Source organism: Pleurodeles waltl, unplaced genomic scaffold (genome assembly GCF_031143425.1).
Source record: "Pleurodeles waltl isolate 20211129_DDA unplaced genomic scaffold, aPleWal1.hap1.20221129 scaffold_39, whole genome shotgun sequence".
Lineage (NCBI taxonomy): Eukaryota > Metazoa > Chordata > Amphibia > Caudata > Salamandridae > Pleurodeles > Pleurodeles waltl.
Window position 1 is genome coordinate 5,379,982 of NW_027150097.1, and position 16,240 is coordinate 5,396,221.

General features: G+C 44.8%; 4 non-coding genes across 4 annotated transcripts; all 4 read right to left on the bottom strand.

The window, feature by feature from the left end:
- Nucleotides 1-1,460: 1,460 nt before the first annotated feature.
- On the bottom strand, nucleotides 1,461-1,532 carry TRNAE-UUC (transfer RNA glutamic acid (anticodon UUC)). The gene has a single exon. It is a non-coding gene; the product is annotated as a tRNA-Glu (tRNA).
- Nucleotides 1,533-6,076: 4,544 nt separating this feature from the next.
- On the bottom strand, nucleotides 6,077-6,148 carry TRNAE-UUC (transfer RNA glutamic acid (anticodon UUC)). The gene has a single exon. It is a non-coding gene; the product is annotated as a tRNA-Glu (tRNA).
- A 4,543-nt stretch (nucleotides 6,149-10,691) lies between these two features.
- TRNAE-UUC (transfer RNA glutamic acid (anticodon UUC)) lies at nucleotides 10,692-10,763 on the bottom strand. Its single transcript has one exon. It is a non-coding gene; the product is annotated as a tRNA-Glu (tRNA).
- Nucleotides 10,764-15,307: 4,544 nt separating this feature from the next.
- TRNAE-UUC (transfer RNA glutamic acid (anticodon UUC)) lies at nucleotides 15,308-15,379 on the bottom strand. Its single transcript has one exon. It is a non-coding gene; the product is annotated as a tRNA-Glu (tRNA).
- Between the last annotated feature and the right edge of the window lie 861 nt (nucleotides 15,380-16,240).

Genomic DNA, 16,240 nt, shown 5'->3' on the forward strand with positions numbered 1-16,240 from the left:
TGTAAGCGCACATTCTTAGGCATTCTCGGTCGTCTTCTCCCTTTCTGACATTATACCAATTGTATACACCCGAATGGAGAAAAGTTAAAATATAAGGTACTAGGAATATGCGCCAAAGGTAGGCAAATTAAACATTTCAAGTACAAATATTACCATATTTATTGATGTAAAATGTAAACAAGTTAGACTGAAAATATGTGTGTGTGTTTACAAAGGATGTCTAAAGTGTATGCTGTGAGGTCAGGTTGCAGTTCACTACTTGCACTTGCGCCTTTCACAAGTGTGAGTACCCAGTTACACTAATGTCTGCTCTGACTTGTTATTCTGAGAGTCATGTGCTAAAGGGGGGCTTCCACCCTAGTTTGAAGGACCAGAGTACGAATGCCCCAGGGCACAGGAAGTACACAGTCCTCATTGATACAACTGTGGCCCAGTAACTTCTGACTGCCCTTTGACCCCACTGACTGGCACATATATGTCATCAGACTATAGCACCGTGGTACATATGCACACATGTGCATGTACACGTCAGCCAGTTTTTTATTCATTTATCTGCTAATACTTTTCAGCATCAGGATGTGATGTCGAAGGAGAAAGGTGGAGAGCGCCGAAGTCTCTGGTATTTCAAGACAAAACTAGAGACCTTTTCACACTCATATACTGCTCCAGGCAGATCTTCCACTGCAAATGCAAGTCATATGAGTCCAGCTGAAAACTGTTTATTTTTGGGTACTTGCTTTAGTCAAAGGTTACCATTTGCAACTCACAAAAAAAAAGCAAAGGGCAATTTAATACATTAACACTTTGGTAAAGTCGTTCTTTCACACCGTACATTTCCGTAAGTTTCTCTCTCCTTGTAAGTTATCCGGTGTGAAGGCCGCGTGGAGTCAGGTCCACACTGTGCATCTTACTGTTGTGTAGCCAGAGTAGAGAGGTGTCCACACAGACACAGGACGTAGACAACACCTGTGTGTAGCATCACGTGCCATTGGTTGCAAAATGTGGACACTGCAAACAGCAGCTGCAATATCACAGATGATATAAAACACATAAAGTGCTCAGTCTTATACTAGAAACAACACAGCAGGGGAATCATGTCATAAAACAAATGATGAACCCACAGTATGGACGGGGCAGGTAATAAAATGCGAATTTCCCATGGTGGGACCACAGTCAATTGCTGCCTTCTTTTCTCCGTGCCCTGGTCTCATTATATAATCTGTACTTTTTGTTGTGCAATAAAAGAAAAACAAGGAATAACCCTTCATAGTATTAATGTACAGGTCAAGGGCTGGGGAGAGAGGGCAGTAGATTTGGGGGTCGGTGTAAACCTCTGACGGCATTAGATGGAAGCAGAAGACAAAGCAAGTGACATTTATTAAGACTTTAGGTGCATTTAGGTTTATAGAAAAAAACTGAGAAAGATTAAAATGTCTGAGTAGCGAAAAAAAAAAATGGATTTCCCATACCGGGAGTCGAACCCGGGCCGCCTGGGTGAAAACCAGGAATCCTAACCGCTAGACCATATGGGAACTGTGACCTCTTCATACAGCTCAGTGTATGTGTGGTGTCTCCCAAGGTCATACTGCATTCCGTACACAGAGTTATATTGTTCTTCTCAGTAGTACACAATCAATTGGGGTAACAGACACCTCACTTCTGACAAAAGAGAAGGAATGACCAGAAATCATCATTTCTGCCACAACCTGTCAGGTCTCATTATTTACAACCTTAGAACTTCTACACATACACAGAGCCCAGGACACGGAGGACAGCAGCAGTCCCTGCATTGACTATTACTAACCCCTCCCCTTGAGCCAGACAAAGCCACGCTCCTCCCCCAGGACACCCCTTGACTCCTGGGTTTCCTCACCAGACTGATGGCCCCACAGACCCCTCTCCAGTTATCTTCCAGCTGCTTCCTTGACGACACTCCCCTGCACCTGTCATAGGCTCCAGGCTGCCCTCCTGGGGCTCGAGTTATACTCCTTCTCTATCTACCTATCTACTAACAGCACCGACTCCAGTCCTGACACTGGATTGGTTCACACAAAGAAGAAGCAGCTCAGAAGTAGTCTGGGTTGTTCCCAGGTACCTGCATCTTCACAGAGTGACCGCCAGGGGGCAGCACAGCCAAAGCACTCACAGCCCACAAGCCTACGAATCATCAATTGGATGTCAGCAGCCTTGTCAGAGGCGCAGAGACTAGTAATTCCACAGTATTTTGGGACAGCAGAGGAAGAAGCAAGTGCTGAGCTGAAGTGGTCACTGCTGTTTTGTCACAACACCAGACATATGTTCTTAAAAGCATGTAAGCGCACATTCTTAGGCATTCTCGGTCGTCTTCTCCCTTTCTGACATTATACCAATTGTATACACCCGAATGGAGAAAAGTTAAAATATAAGGTACTAGGAATATGCGCCAAAGGTAGGCAAATTAAACATTTCAAGTACAAATATTACCATATTTATTGATGTAAAATGTAAACAAGTTAGACTGAAAATATGTGTGTGTGTTTACAAAGGAAGTCTAAAGTGTATGCTGTGAGGTCAGGTTGCAGTTCACTACTTGCACTTGCGCCTTTCACAAGTGTGAGTACCCAGTTACACTAATGTCTGCTCTGACTTGTTATTCTGAGAGTCATGTGCTAAAGGGGGGCTTCCACCCTAGTTTGAAGGACCAGAGTACGAATGCCCCAGGGCACAGGAAGTACACAGTCCTCATTGATACAACTGTGGCCCAGTAACTTCTGACTGCCCTTTGACCCCACAGACTGGCACATATATGTCATCAGACTATAGCACCGTGGTACATATGCACACATGTGCATGTACACGTCAGCCAGTTTTTTATTCATTTATGTGCTAATACTGTTCAGCATCAGGATGTGATGTCGAAGGAGAAAGGTGGAGAGCGCCGAAGTCTCTGGTATTTCAAGACAAAACTAGAGACCTTTTCACACTCATATACTGCTCCAGGCAGATCTTCCACTGCAAATGCAAGTCATATGAGTCCAGCTGAAAACTGTTTATTTTTGGGTACTTGCTTTAGTCAAAGGTTACCATTTGCAACTCACAAAAAAAAAGCAAAGGGCAATTTCATACATTAACACTTTGGTAAAGTCGTTCTTTCACACCGTACATTTCCGTAAGTTTCTCTCTCCTTGTAAGTTATCCGGTGTGAAGGCCGCGTGGAGTCAGGTCCACACTGTGCATCTTACTGTTGTGTAGCCAGAGTAGAGAGGTGTCCACACAGACACAGGACGTAGACAACACCTGTGTGTAGCATCACGTGCCATTGGTTGCAAAATGTGGACACTGCAAACAGCAGCTGCAATATCACAGATGATATAAAACACATAAAGTGCTCAAGTCTTATACTAGAAACAACACAGCAGGGGAATCATGTCATAAAACAAATGATGAACCCACAGTATGGACGGGGCAGGTAATAAAATGAGAATTTCCCATGGTGGGACCACAGTCAATTGCTGCCTTCTTTTCTCCGTGCCCTGGTCTCATTATATAATCTGTACTTTTTGTTGTGCAATAAAAGAAAAACAAGGAATAACCCTTCATAGTATTAATGTACAGGTCAAGGGCTGGGGAGAGAGGGCAGTAGATTTGGGGGTCGGTGTAAACCTCTGACGGCATTAGATGGAAGCAGAAGACAAAGCAAGTGACATTTATTAAGACTTTAGGTGCATTTAGGTTTATAGAAAAAAACTGAGAAAGATTAAAATGTCTGAGTAGTGAAAAAAAAAAATGGATTTCCCATACCGGGAGTTGAACCCAGGCTGCCTAGGTGAAAACCAGGAATCCTAACCGGTAGACCATATGGGAACTGTGACCTCTTCATACAGCTCAGTGTATGTGAGGTGACTCCCAAGGTCACACTGCATTACGTACACTGAGAGTTATATTGTTCTTCTCAGTAGTACACAATCAATTGGGGTAACAGACACCTCACTTCTGACAAAAGAGAAGGAATGACCAGAAGTCATCATTTCTGCCACAACCTGTCAGGTCTCATTATTTACAACCTTAGAACTTCCACACATACACAGAGCCCAGGACACGGAGGACAGCAGCAGTCCCTGCATTGACTATTACTAACCCCTCCCCTTGAGCCAGACAAAGCCACGCCCCTCCCCCAGGACACCCCTTGACTCCTGGGTTTCCTCACCAGACTGATGGCCCCACAGACCCCTCTCCAGTTATCTTCCAGCTGCTTCCTTGACGACACTCCCCTGCAGCTGTCATAGGCTCCAGGCTGCCCTCCTGGGGCTCGAGTTATACTCCTTCTCTATCTACTAACAGCACCGACTCCAGTCCTGACACTAGATAGGTTCACACAAAGAAGAAGCAGCTCAGAAGTAGTCTGGGTTGTTCCCAGGTACCTGCATCTTCACAGAGTGACCGCCAGGGGGCAGCACAGCCAAAGCACTCACAGCCCACAAGCTTACGAATCATCAATTGGATGTCAGCAGCCTTGTCAGAGGCGCAGAGACTAGTAATTCCACAGTATTTTGGGACAGCAGAGGAAGAAGCAAGTGCTGAGCTGAAGTGGTCACTGCTGTTTTGTCACAACACCAGACATATGTTCTTAAAAGCATGTAAGCGCACATTCTTAGGCATTCTCGGTCGTCTTCTCCCTTTCTGACATTATACCAATTGTATACACCCGAATGGAGAAAAGTTAAAATATAAGGTACTAGGAATATGCGCCAAAGGTAGGCAAATTAAACATTTCAAGTACAAATATTACCATATTTATTGATGTAAAATGTAAACAAGTTAGACTGAAAATATGTGTGTGTGTTTACAAAGGATGTCTAAAGTGTATGCTGTGAGGTCAGGTTGCAGTTCACTACTTGCACTTGCGCCTTTCACAAGTGTGAGTACCCAGTTACACTAATGTCTGCTCTGACTTGTTATTCTGAGAGTCATGTGCTAAAGGGGGGCTTCCACCCTAGTTTGAAGGACCAGAGTACGAATGCCCCAGGGCACAGGAAGTACACAGTCCTCATTGATACAACTGGGGCCCAGTAACTTCTGACTTCCCTTTGACCCCACAGACTGGCACATATATGTCATCAGACTATAGCACCGTGGTACATATGCACACATGTGCATGTACACGTCAGCCAGTTTTTTATTCATTTATGTGCTAATACTGTTCAGCATCAGGATGTGATGTCGAAGGAGAAAGGTGGAGAGCGCCGAAGTCTCTGGTATTTCAAGACAAAACTAGAGACCTTTTCACACTCATATACTGCTCCAGGCAGATCTTCCACTGCAAATGCAAGTCATATGAGTCCAGCTGAAAACTGTTTATTTTTGGGTACTTGCTTTAGTCAAAGGTTACCATTTGCAACTCACAAAAAAAAAGCAAAGGGCAATTTCATACATTAACACTTTGGTAAAGTCGTTCTTTCACACCGTACATTTCCGTAAGTTTCTCTCTCCTTGTAAGTTATCCGGTGTGAAGGCCGCGTGGAGTCAGGTCCACACTGTGCATCTTACTGTTGTGTAGCCAGAGTAGAGAGGTGTCCACACAGACACAGGACGTAGACAACACCTGTGTGTAGCATCACGTGCCATTGGTTGCAAAATGTGGACACTGCAAACAGCAGCTGCAATATCACAGATGATATAAAACACATAAAGTGCTCAAGTCTTATACTAGAAACAACACAGCAGGGGAATCATGTCATAAAACAAATGATGAACCCACAGTATGGACGGGGCAGGTAATAAAATGCGAATTTCCCATGGTGGGACCACAGTCAATTGCTGCCTTCTTTTCTCCGTGCCCTGGTCTCATTATATAATCTGTACTTTTTGTTGTGCAATAAAAGAAAAACAAGGAATAACCCTTCATAGTATTAATGTACAGGTCAAGGGCTGGGGAGAGAGGGCAGTAGATTTGGGGGTCGGTGTAAACCTCTGACGGCATTAGATGGAAGCAGAAGACAAAGCAAGTGACATTTATTAAGACTTTAGGTGCATTTAGGTTTATAGAAAAAAACTGAGAAAGATTAAAATGTCTGAGTAGCGAAAAAAAAAAATGGATTTCCCATACCGGGAGTCAAACCCGGGCCGCCTGGGTGAAAACCAGGAATCCTAACCGCTAGACCATATGGGAACTGTGACCTCTTCATACAGCTCAGTGTATGTGAGGTGTTTCCCAAGGTCATACTGCATTCCGTACACAGAGTTATATTGTTCTTCTCAGTAGTACACAATCAATTGGGGTAACAGACACCTCACTTCTGACAAAAGAGAAGGAATGACCAGAAATCATCATTTCTGCCACAACCTGTCAGGTCTCATTATTTACAACCTTAGAACTTCTACACATACACAGAGCCCAGGACACGGAGGACAGCAGCAGTCCCTGCATTGACTATTACTAACCCCTCCCCTTGAGCCAGACAAAGCCACGCCCCTCCCCCAGGACACCCCTTGACTCCTGGGTTTCCTCACCAGACTGATGGCCCCACAGACCCCTCTCCAGTTATCTTCCAGCTGCTTCCTTGACGACACTCCCCTGCACCTGTCATAGGCTCCAGGCTGCCCTCCTGGGGCTCGAGTTATACTCCTTCTCTATCTACCTATCTACTAACAGCACCGACTCCAGTCCTGACACTGGATTGGTTCACACAAAGAAGAAGCAGCTCAGAAGTAGTCTGGGTTGTTCCCAGGTACCTGTATCTTCACAGAGTGACCGCCAGGGGGCAGCACAGCCAAAGCACTCACAGCCCACAAGCCTACGAATCATCAATTGGATGTCAGCAGCCTTGTCAGAGGCGCAGAGACTAGTAATTCCACAGTATTTTGGGACAGCAGAGGAAGAAGCAAGTGCTGAGCTGAAGTGGTCACTGCTGTTTTGTCACAACACCAGACATATGTTCTTAAAAGCATGTAAGCGCACATTCTTAGGCATTCTCGGTCGTCTTCTCCCTTTCTGACATTATACCAATTGTATACACCCGAATGGAGAAAAGTTAAAATATAAGGTACTAGGAATATGCGCCAAAGGTAGGCAAATTAAACATTTCAAGTACAAATATTACCATATTTATTGATGTAAAATGTAAACAAGTTAGACTGAAAATATGTGTGTGTGTTTACAAAGGAAGTCTAAAGTGTATGCTGTGAGGTCAGGTTGCAGTTCACTACTTGCACTTGCGCCTTTCACAAGTGTGAGTACCCAGTTACACTAATGTCTGCTCTGACTTGTTATTCTGAGAGTCATGTGCTAAAGGGGGGCTTCCACCCTAGTTTGAAGGACCAGAGTACGAATGCCCCAGGGCACAGGAAGTACACAGTCCTCATTGATACAACTGTGGCCCAGTAACTTCTGACTGCCCTTTGACCCCACAGACTGGCACATATATGTCATCAGACTATAGCACCGTGGTACATATGCACACATGTGCATGTACACGTCAGCCAGTTTTTTATTCATTTATGTGCTAATACTGTTCAGCATCAGGATGTGATGTCGAAGGAGAAAGGTGGAGAGCGCCGAAGTCTCTGGTATTTCAAGACAAAACTAGAGACCTTTTCACACTCATATACTGCTCCAGGCAGATCTTCCACTGCAAATGCAAGTCATATGAGTCCAGCTGAAAACTGTTTATTTTTGGGTACTTGCTTTAGTCAAAGGTTACCATTTGCAACTCACAAAAAAAAAGCAAAGGGCAATTTCATACATTAACACTTTGGTAAAGTCGTTCTTTCACACCGTACATTTCCGTAAGTTTCTCTCTCCTTGTAAGTTATCCGGTGTGAAGGCCGCGTGGAGTCAGGTCCACACTGTGCATCTTACTGTTGTGTAGCCAGAGTAGAGAGGTGTCCACACAGACACAGGACGTAGACAACACCTGTGTGTAGCATCACGTGCCATTGGTTGCAAAATGTGGACACTGCAAACAGCAGCTGCAATATCACAGATGATATAAAACACATAAAGTGCTCAAGTCTTATACTAGAAACAACACAGCAGGGGAATCATGTCATAAAACAAATGATGAACCCACAGTATGGACGGGGCAGGTAATAAAATGAGAATTTCCCATGGTGGGACCACAGTCAATTGCTGCCTTCTTTTCTCCGTGCCCTGGTCTCATTATATAATCTGTACTTTTTGTTGTGGAATAAAAGAAAAACAAGGAATAACCCTTCATAGTATTAATGTACAGGTCAAGGGCTGGGGAGAGAGGGCAGTAGATTTGGGGGTCGGTGTAAACCTCTGACGGCATTAGATGGAAGCAGAAAACAAAGCAAGTGACATTTATTAAGACTTTAGGTGCATTTAGGTTTATAGAAAAAAACTGAGAAAGATTAAAATGTCTGAGTAGTGAAAAAAAAAAATGGATTTCCCGTACCAGGAGTTGAACCCAGGATGCCTGGGTGAAAACCAGAAATCCTAACCGGTAGACCATATGGGAACTGTGACCTCTTCATACAGCTCAGTGTATGTGAGGTGACTCCCAAGGTCACACTGCATTCCGTACACTGAGAGTTATATTGTTCTTCTCAGTAGTACACAATCAATTGGGGTAACAGACACCTCACTTCTGACAAAAGAGAAGGAATGACCAGAAGTCATCATTTCTGCCACAACCTGTCAGGTCTCATTATTTACAACCTTAGAACTTCCACACATACACAGAGCCCAGGACACGGAGGACAGCAGCAGTCCCTGCATTGACTATTACTAACCCCTCCCCTTGAGCCAGACAAAGCCACGCCCCTCCCCCAGGACACCCCTTGACTCCTGGGTTTCCTCACCAGACTGATGGCCCCACAGACCCCTCTCCAGTTATCTTCCAGCTGCTTCCTTGACGACACTCCCCTGCAGCTGTCATAGGCTCCAGGCTGCCCTCCTGGGGCTCGAGTTATACTCCTTCTCTATCTACTAACAGCACCGACTCCAGTCCTGACACTGGATTGGTTCACACAAAGAAGAAGCAGCTCAGAAGTAGTCTGGGTTGTTCCCAGGTACCTGCATCTTCACAGAGTGACCGCCAGGGGGCAGCACAGCCAAAGCACTCACAGCCCACAAGCTTACGAATCATCAATTGGATGTCAGCAGCCTTGTCAGAGGCGCAGAGACTAGTAATTCCACAGTATTTTGGGACAGCAGAGGAAGAAGCAAGTGCTGAGCTGAAGTGGTCACTGCTGTTTTGTCACAACACCAGACATATGTTCTTAAAAGCATGTAAGCGCACATTCTTAGGCATTCTCGGTCGTCTTCTCCCTTTCTGACATTATACCAATTGTATACACCCGAATGGAGAAAAGTTAAAATATAAGGTACTAGGAATATGCGCCAAAGGTAGGCAAATTAATCATTTCAAGTACAAATATTACCATATTTATTGATGTAAAATGTAAACAAGTTAGACTGAAAATATGTGTGTGTGTTTACAAAGGATGTCTAAAGTGTATGCTGTGAGGTCAGGTTGCAGTTCACTACTTGCACTTGCGCCTTTCACAAGTGTGAGTACCCAGTTACACTAATGTCTGCTCTGACTTGTTATTCTGAGAGTCATGTGCTAAAGGGGGGCTTCCACCCTAGTTTGAAGGACCAGAGTACGAATGCCCCAGGGCACAGGAAGTACACAGTCCTCATTGATACAACTGTGGCCCAGTAACTTCTGACTGCCCTTTGACCCCACTGACTGGCACATATATGTCATCAGACTATAGCACCGTGGTACATATGCACACATGTGCATGTACACGTCAGCCAGTTTTTTATTCATTTATGTGCTAATACTTTTCAGCATCAGGATGTGATGTCGAAGGAGAAAGGTAGAGAGCGCCGAAGTCTCTGGTATTTCAAGACAAAACTAGAGACCTTTTCACACTCATATACTGCTCCAGGCAGATCTTCCACTGCAAATGCAAGTCATATGAGTCCAGCTGAAAACTGTTTATTTTTGGGTACTTGCTTTAGTCAAAGGTTACCATTTGCAACTCACAAAAAAAAAGCAAAGGGCAATTTCATACATTAACACTTTGGTAAAGTCGTTCTTTCACACCGTACATTTCCGTAAGTTTCTCTCTCCTTGTAAGTTATCCGGTGTGAAGGCCGCGTGGAGTCAGGTCCACACTGTGCATCTTACTGTTGTGTAGCCAGAGTAGAGAGGTGTCCACACAGACACAGGACGTAGACAACACCTGTGTGTAGCATCACGTGCCATTGGTTGCAAAATGTGGACACTGCAAACAGCAGCTGCAATATCACAGATGATATAAAACACATAAAGTGCTCAAGTCTTATACTAGAAACAACACAGCAGGGGAATCATGTCATAAAACAAATGATGAACCCACAGTATGGACGGGGCAGGTAATAAAATGCGAATTTCCCATGGTGGGACCACAGTCAATTGCTGCCTTCTTTTCTCCGTGCCCTGGTCTCATTATATAATCTGTACTTTTTGTTGTGCAATAAAAGAAAAACAAGGAATAACCCTTCATAGTATTAATGTACAGGTCAAGGGCTGGGGAGAGAGGGCAGTAGATTTGGGGGTCGGTGTAAACCTCTGACGGCATTAGATGGAAGCAGAAGACAAAGCAAGTGACATTTATTAAGACTTTAGGTGCATTTAGGTTTATAGAAAAAAACTGAGAAAGATTAAAATGTCTGAGTAGCGAAAAAAAAAATGGATTTCCCATACCGGGAGTCGAACCCGGGCCGCCTGGGTGAAAACCAGGAATCCTAACCGCTAGACCATATGGGAACTGTGACCTCTTCATACAGCTCAGTGTATGTGAGGTGTTTCCCAAGGTCATACTGCATTCCGTACACAGAGTTATATTGTTCTTCTCAGTAGTACACAATCAATTGGGGTAACAGACACCTCACTTCTGACAAAAGAGAAGGAATGACCAGAAATCATCATTTCTGCCACAACCTGTCAGGTCTCATTATTTACAACCTTAGAACTTCTACACATACACAGAGCCCAGGACACGGAGGACAGCAGCAGTCCCTGCATTGACTATTACTAACCCCTCCCCTTGAGCCAGACAAAGCCACGCCCCTCCCCCAGGACACCCCTTGACTCCTGGGTTTCCTCACCAGACTGATGGCCCCACAGACCCCTCTCCAGTTATCTTCCAGCTGCTTCCTTGACGACACTCCCCTGCACCTGTCATAGGCTCCAGGCTGCCCTCCTGGGGCTCGAGTTATACTCCTTCTCTATCTACCTATCTACTAACAGCACCGACTCCAGTCCTGACACTGGATTGGTTCACACAAAGAAGAAGCAGCTCAGAAGTAGTCTGGGTTGTTCCCAGGTACCTGTATCTTCACAGAGTGACCGCCAGGGGGCAGCACAGCCAAAGCACTCACAGCCCACAAGCCTACGAATCATCAATTGGATGTCAGCAGCCTTGTCAGAGGCGCAGAGACTAGTAATTCCACAGTATTTTGGGACAGCAGAGGAAGAAGCAAGTGCTGAGCTGAAGTGGTCACTGCTGTTTTGTCACAACACCAGACATATGTTCTTAAAAGCATGTAAGCGCACATTCTTAGGCATTCTCGGTCGTCTTCTCCCTTTCTGACATTATACCAATTGTATACACCCGAATGGAGAAAAGTTAAAATATAAGGTACTAGGAATATGCGCCAAAGGTAGGCAAATTAAACATTTCAAGTACAAATATTACCATATTTATTGATGTAAAATGTAAACAAGTTAGACTGAAAATATGTGTGTGTGTTTACAAAGGAAGTCTAAAGTGTATGCTGTGAGGTCAGGTTGCAGTTCACTACTTGCACTTGCGCCTTTCACAAGTGTGAGTACCCAGTTACACTAATGTCTGCTCTGACTTGTTATTCTGAGAGTCATGTGCTAAAGGGGGGCTTCCACCCTAGTTTGAAGGACCAGAGTACGAATGCCCCAGGGCACAGGAAGTACACAGTCCTCATTGATACAACTGTGGCCCAGTAACTTCTGACTGCCCTTTGACCCCACAGACTGGCACATATATGTCATCAGACTATAGCACCGTGGTACATATGCACACATGTGCATGTACACGTCAGCCAGTTTTTTATTCATTTATGTGCTAATACTGTTCAGCATCAGGATGTGATGTCGAAGGAGAAAGGTGGAGAGCGCCGAAGTCTCTGGTATTTCAAGACAAAACTAGAGACCTTTTCACACTCATATACTGCTCCAGGCAGATCTTCCACTGCAAATGCAAGTCATATGAGTCCAGCTGAAAACTGTTTATTTTTGGGTACTTGCTTTAGTCAAAGGTTACCATTTGCAACTCACAAAAAAAAAGCAAAGGGCAATTTCATACATTAACACTTTGGTAAAGTCGTTCTTTCACACCGTACATTTCCGTAAGTTTCTCTCTCCTTGTAAGTTATCCGGTGTGAAGGCCGCGTGGAGTCAGGTCCACACTGTGCATCTTACTGTTGTGTAGCCAGAGTAGAGAGGTGTCCACACAGACACAGGACGTAGACAACACCTGTGTGTAGCATCACGTGCCATTGGTTGCAAAATGTGGACACTGCAAACAGCAGCTGCAATATCACAGATGATATAAAACACATAAAGTGCTCAAGTCTTATACTAGAAACAACACAGCAGGGGAATCATGTCATAAAACAAATGATGAACCCACAGTATGGACGGGGCAGGTAATAAAATGAGAATTTCCCATGGTGGGACCACAGTCAATTGCTGCCTTCTTTTCTCCGTGCCCTGGTCTCATTATATAATCTGTACTTTTTGTTGTGCAATAAAAGAAAAACAAGGAATAACCCTTCATAGTATTAATGTACAGGTCAAGGGCTGGGGAGAGAGGGCAGTAGATTTGGGGTTCGGTGTAAACCTCTGACGGCATTAGATGGAAGCAGAAAACAAAGCAAGTGACATTTATTAAGACTTTAGGTGCATTTAGGTTTATAGAAAAAAACTGAGAAAGATTAAAATGTCTGAGTAGTGAAAAAAAAAAATGGATTTCCCGTACCAGGAGTTGAACCCAGGATGCCTGGGTGAAAACCAGAAATCCTAACCGGTAGACCATATGGGAACTGTGACCTCTTCATACAGCTCAGTGTATGTGAGGTGACTCCCAAGGTCACACTGCATTCCGTACACTGAGAGTTATATTGTTCTTCTCAGTAGTACACAATCAATTGGGGTAACAGACACCTCACTTCTGACAAAAGAGAAGGAATGACCAGAAGTCATCATTTCTGCCACAACCTGTCAGGTCTCATTATTTACAACCTTAGAACTTCCACACATACACAGAGCCCAGGACACGGAGGACAGCAGCAGTCCCTGCATTGACTATTACTAACCCCTCCCCTTGAGCCAGACAAAGCCACGCCCCTCCCCCAGGACACCCCTTGACTCCTGGGTTTCCTCACCAGACTGATGGCCCCACAGACCCCTCTCCAGTTATCTTCCAGCTGCTTCCTTGACGACACTCCCCTGCAGCTGTCATAGGCTCCAGGCTGCCCTCCTGGGGCTCGAGTTATACTCCTTCTCTATCTACTAACAGCACCGACTCCAGTCCTGACACTGGATTGGTTCACACAAAGAAGAAGCAGCTCAGAAGTAGTGTGGGTTGTTCCCAGGTACCTGCATCTTCACAGAGTGACCGCCAGGGGGCAGCACAGCCAAAGCACTCACAGCCCACAAGCTTACGAATCATCAATTGGATGTCAGCAGCCTTGTCAGAGGCGCAGAGACTAGTAATTCCACAGTATTTTGGGACAGCAGAGGAAGAAGCAAGTGCTGAGCTGAAGTGGTCACTGCTGTTTTGTCACAACACCAGACATATGTTCTTAAAAGCATGTAAGCGCACATTCTTAGGCATTCTCGGTCGTCTTCTCCCTTTCTGACATTATACCAATTGTATACACCCGAATGGAGAAAAGTTAAAATATAAGGTACTAGGAATATGCGCCAAAGGTAGGCAAATTAATCATTTCAAGTACAAATATTACCATATTTATTGATGTAAAATGTAAACAAGTTAGACTGAAAATATGTGTGTGTGTTTACAAAGGATGTCTAAAGTGTATGCTGTGAGGTCAGGTTGCAGTTCACTACTTGCACTTGCGCCTTTCACAAGTGTGAGTACCCAGTTACACTAATGTCTGCTCTGACTTGTTATTCTGAGAGTCATGTGCTAAAGGGGGGCTTCCACCCTAGTTTGAAGGACCAGAGTACGAATGCCCCAGGGCACAGGAAGTACACAGTCCTCATTGATACAACTGTGGCCCAGTAACTTCTGACTGCCCTTTGACCCCACTGACTGGCACATATATGTCATCAGACTATAGCACCGTGGTACATATGCACACATGTGCATGTACACGTCAGCCAGTTTTTTATTCATTTATGTGCTAATACTTTTCAGCATCAGGATGTGATGTCGCAGGAGAAAGGTAGAGAGCGCCGAAGTCTCTGGTATTTCAAGACAAAACTAGAGACCTTTTCACACTCATATACTGCTCCAGGCAGATCTTCCACTGCAAATGCAAGTCATATGAGTCCAGCTGAAAACTGTTTATTTTTGGGTACTTGCTTTAGTCAAAGGTTACCATTTGCAACTCACAAAAAAAAAGCAAAGGGCAATTTCATACATTAACACTTTGGTAAAGTCGTTCTTTCACACCGTACATTTCCGTAAGTTTCTCTCTCCTTGTAAGTTATCCGGTGTGAAGGCCGCGTGGAGTCAGGTCCACACTGTGCATCTTACTGTTGTGTAGCCAGAGTAGAGAGGTGTCCACACAGACACAGGACGTAGACAACACCTGTGTGTAGCATCACGTGCCATTGGTTGCAAAATGTGGACACTGCAAACAGCAGCTGCAATATCACAGATGATATAAAACACATAAAGTGCTCAAGTCTTATACTAGAAACAACACAGCAGGGGAATCATGTCATAAAACAAATGATGAACCCACAGTATGGACGGGGCAGGTAATAAAATGCGAATTTCCCATGGTGGGACCACAGTCAATTGCTGCCTTCTTTTCTCCGTGCCCTGGTCTCATTATAAAATCTGTACTTTTTGTTGTGCAATAAAAGAAAAACAAGGAATAACCCTTCATAGTATTAATGTACAGGTCAAGGGCTGGGGAGAGAGGGCAGTAGATTTGGGGGTCGGTGTAAACCTCTGACGGCATTAGATGGAAGCAGAAGACAAAGCAAGTGACATTTATTAAGACTTTAGGTGCATTTAGGTTTATAGAAAAAAACTGAGAAAGATTAAAATGTCTGAGTATCGAAAAAATAAAATGGATTTCCCATACCGGGAGTCGAACCCAGGCCGCCTGGGTGAAAACCAGGAATCCTAACCGCTAGACCATATGGGAACTGTGACCTCTTCATACAGCTCAGTGTATGTGTGGTGTCTCCCAAGGTCATAGTGCATTCCGTACACAGAGTTATATTGTTCTTCTCAGTAGTACACAATCAATTGGGGTAACAGACACCTCACTTCTGACAAAAGAGAAGGAATGACCAGAAATCATCATTTCTGCCACAACCTGTCAGGTCTCATTATTTACAACCTTAGAACTTCTACACATACACAGAGCCCAGGACACGGAGGACAGCAGCAGTCCCTGCATTGACTATTACTAACCCCTCCCCTTGAGCCAGACAAAGCCACGCTCCTCCCCCAGGACACCCCTTGACTCCTGGGTTTCCTCACCAGACTGATGGCCCCACAGACCCCTCTCCAGTTATCTTCCAGCTGCTTCCTTGACGACACTCCCCTGCACCTGTCATAGGCTCCAGGCTGCCCTCCTGGGGCTCGAGTTATACTCCTTCTCTATCTACCTATCTACTAACAGCACCGACTCCAGTCCTGACACTGGATTGGTTCACACAAAGAAGAAGCAGCTCAGAAGTAGTCTGGGTTGTTCCCAGGTACCTGCATCTTCACAGAGTGACCGCCAGGGGGCAGCACAGCCAAAGCACTCACAGCCCACAAGCTTACGAATCATCAATTGGATGTCAGCAGCCTTGTCAGAGGCGCAGAGACTAGTAATTCCACAGTATTTTGGGACAGCAGAGGAAGAAGCAAGTGCTGAGCTGAAGTGGTCACTGCTGTTTTGTCACAACACCAGACATATGTTCTTAAAAGCATGTAAGCGCACATTCTTAGGCATTCTCGGTCGTCTTCTCCCTTTCTGACATTATACCAATTGTATACACCCGAATGGAGAAAA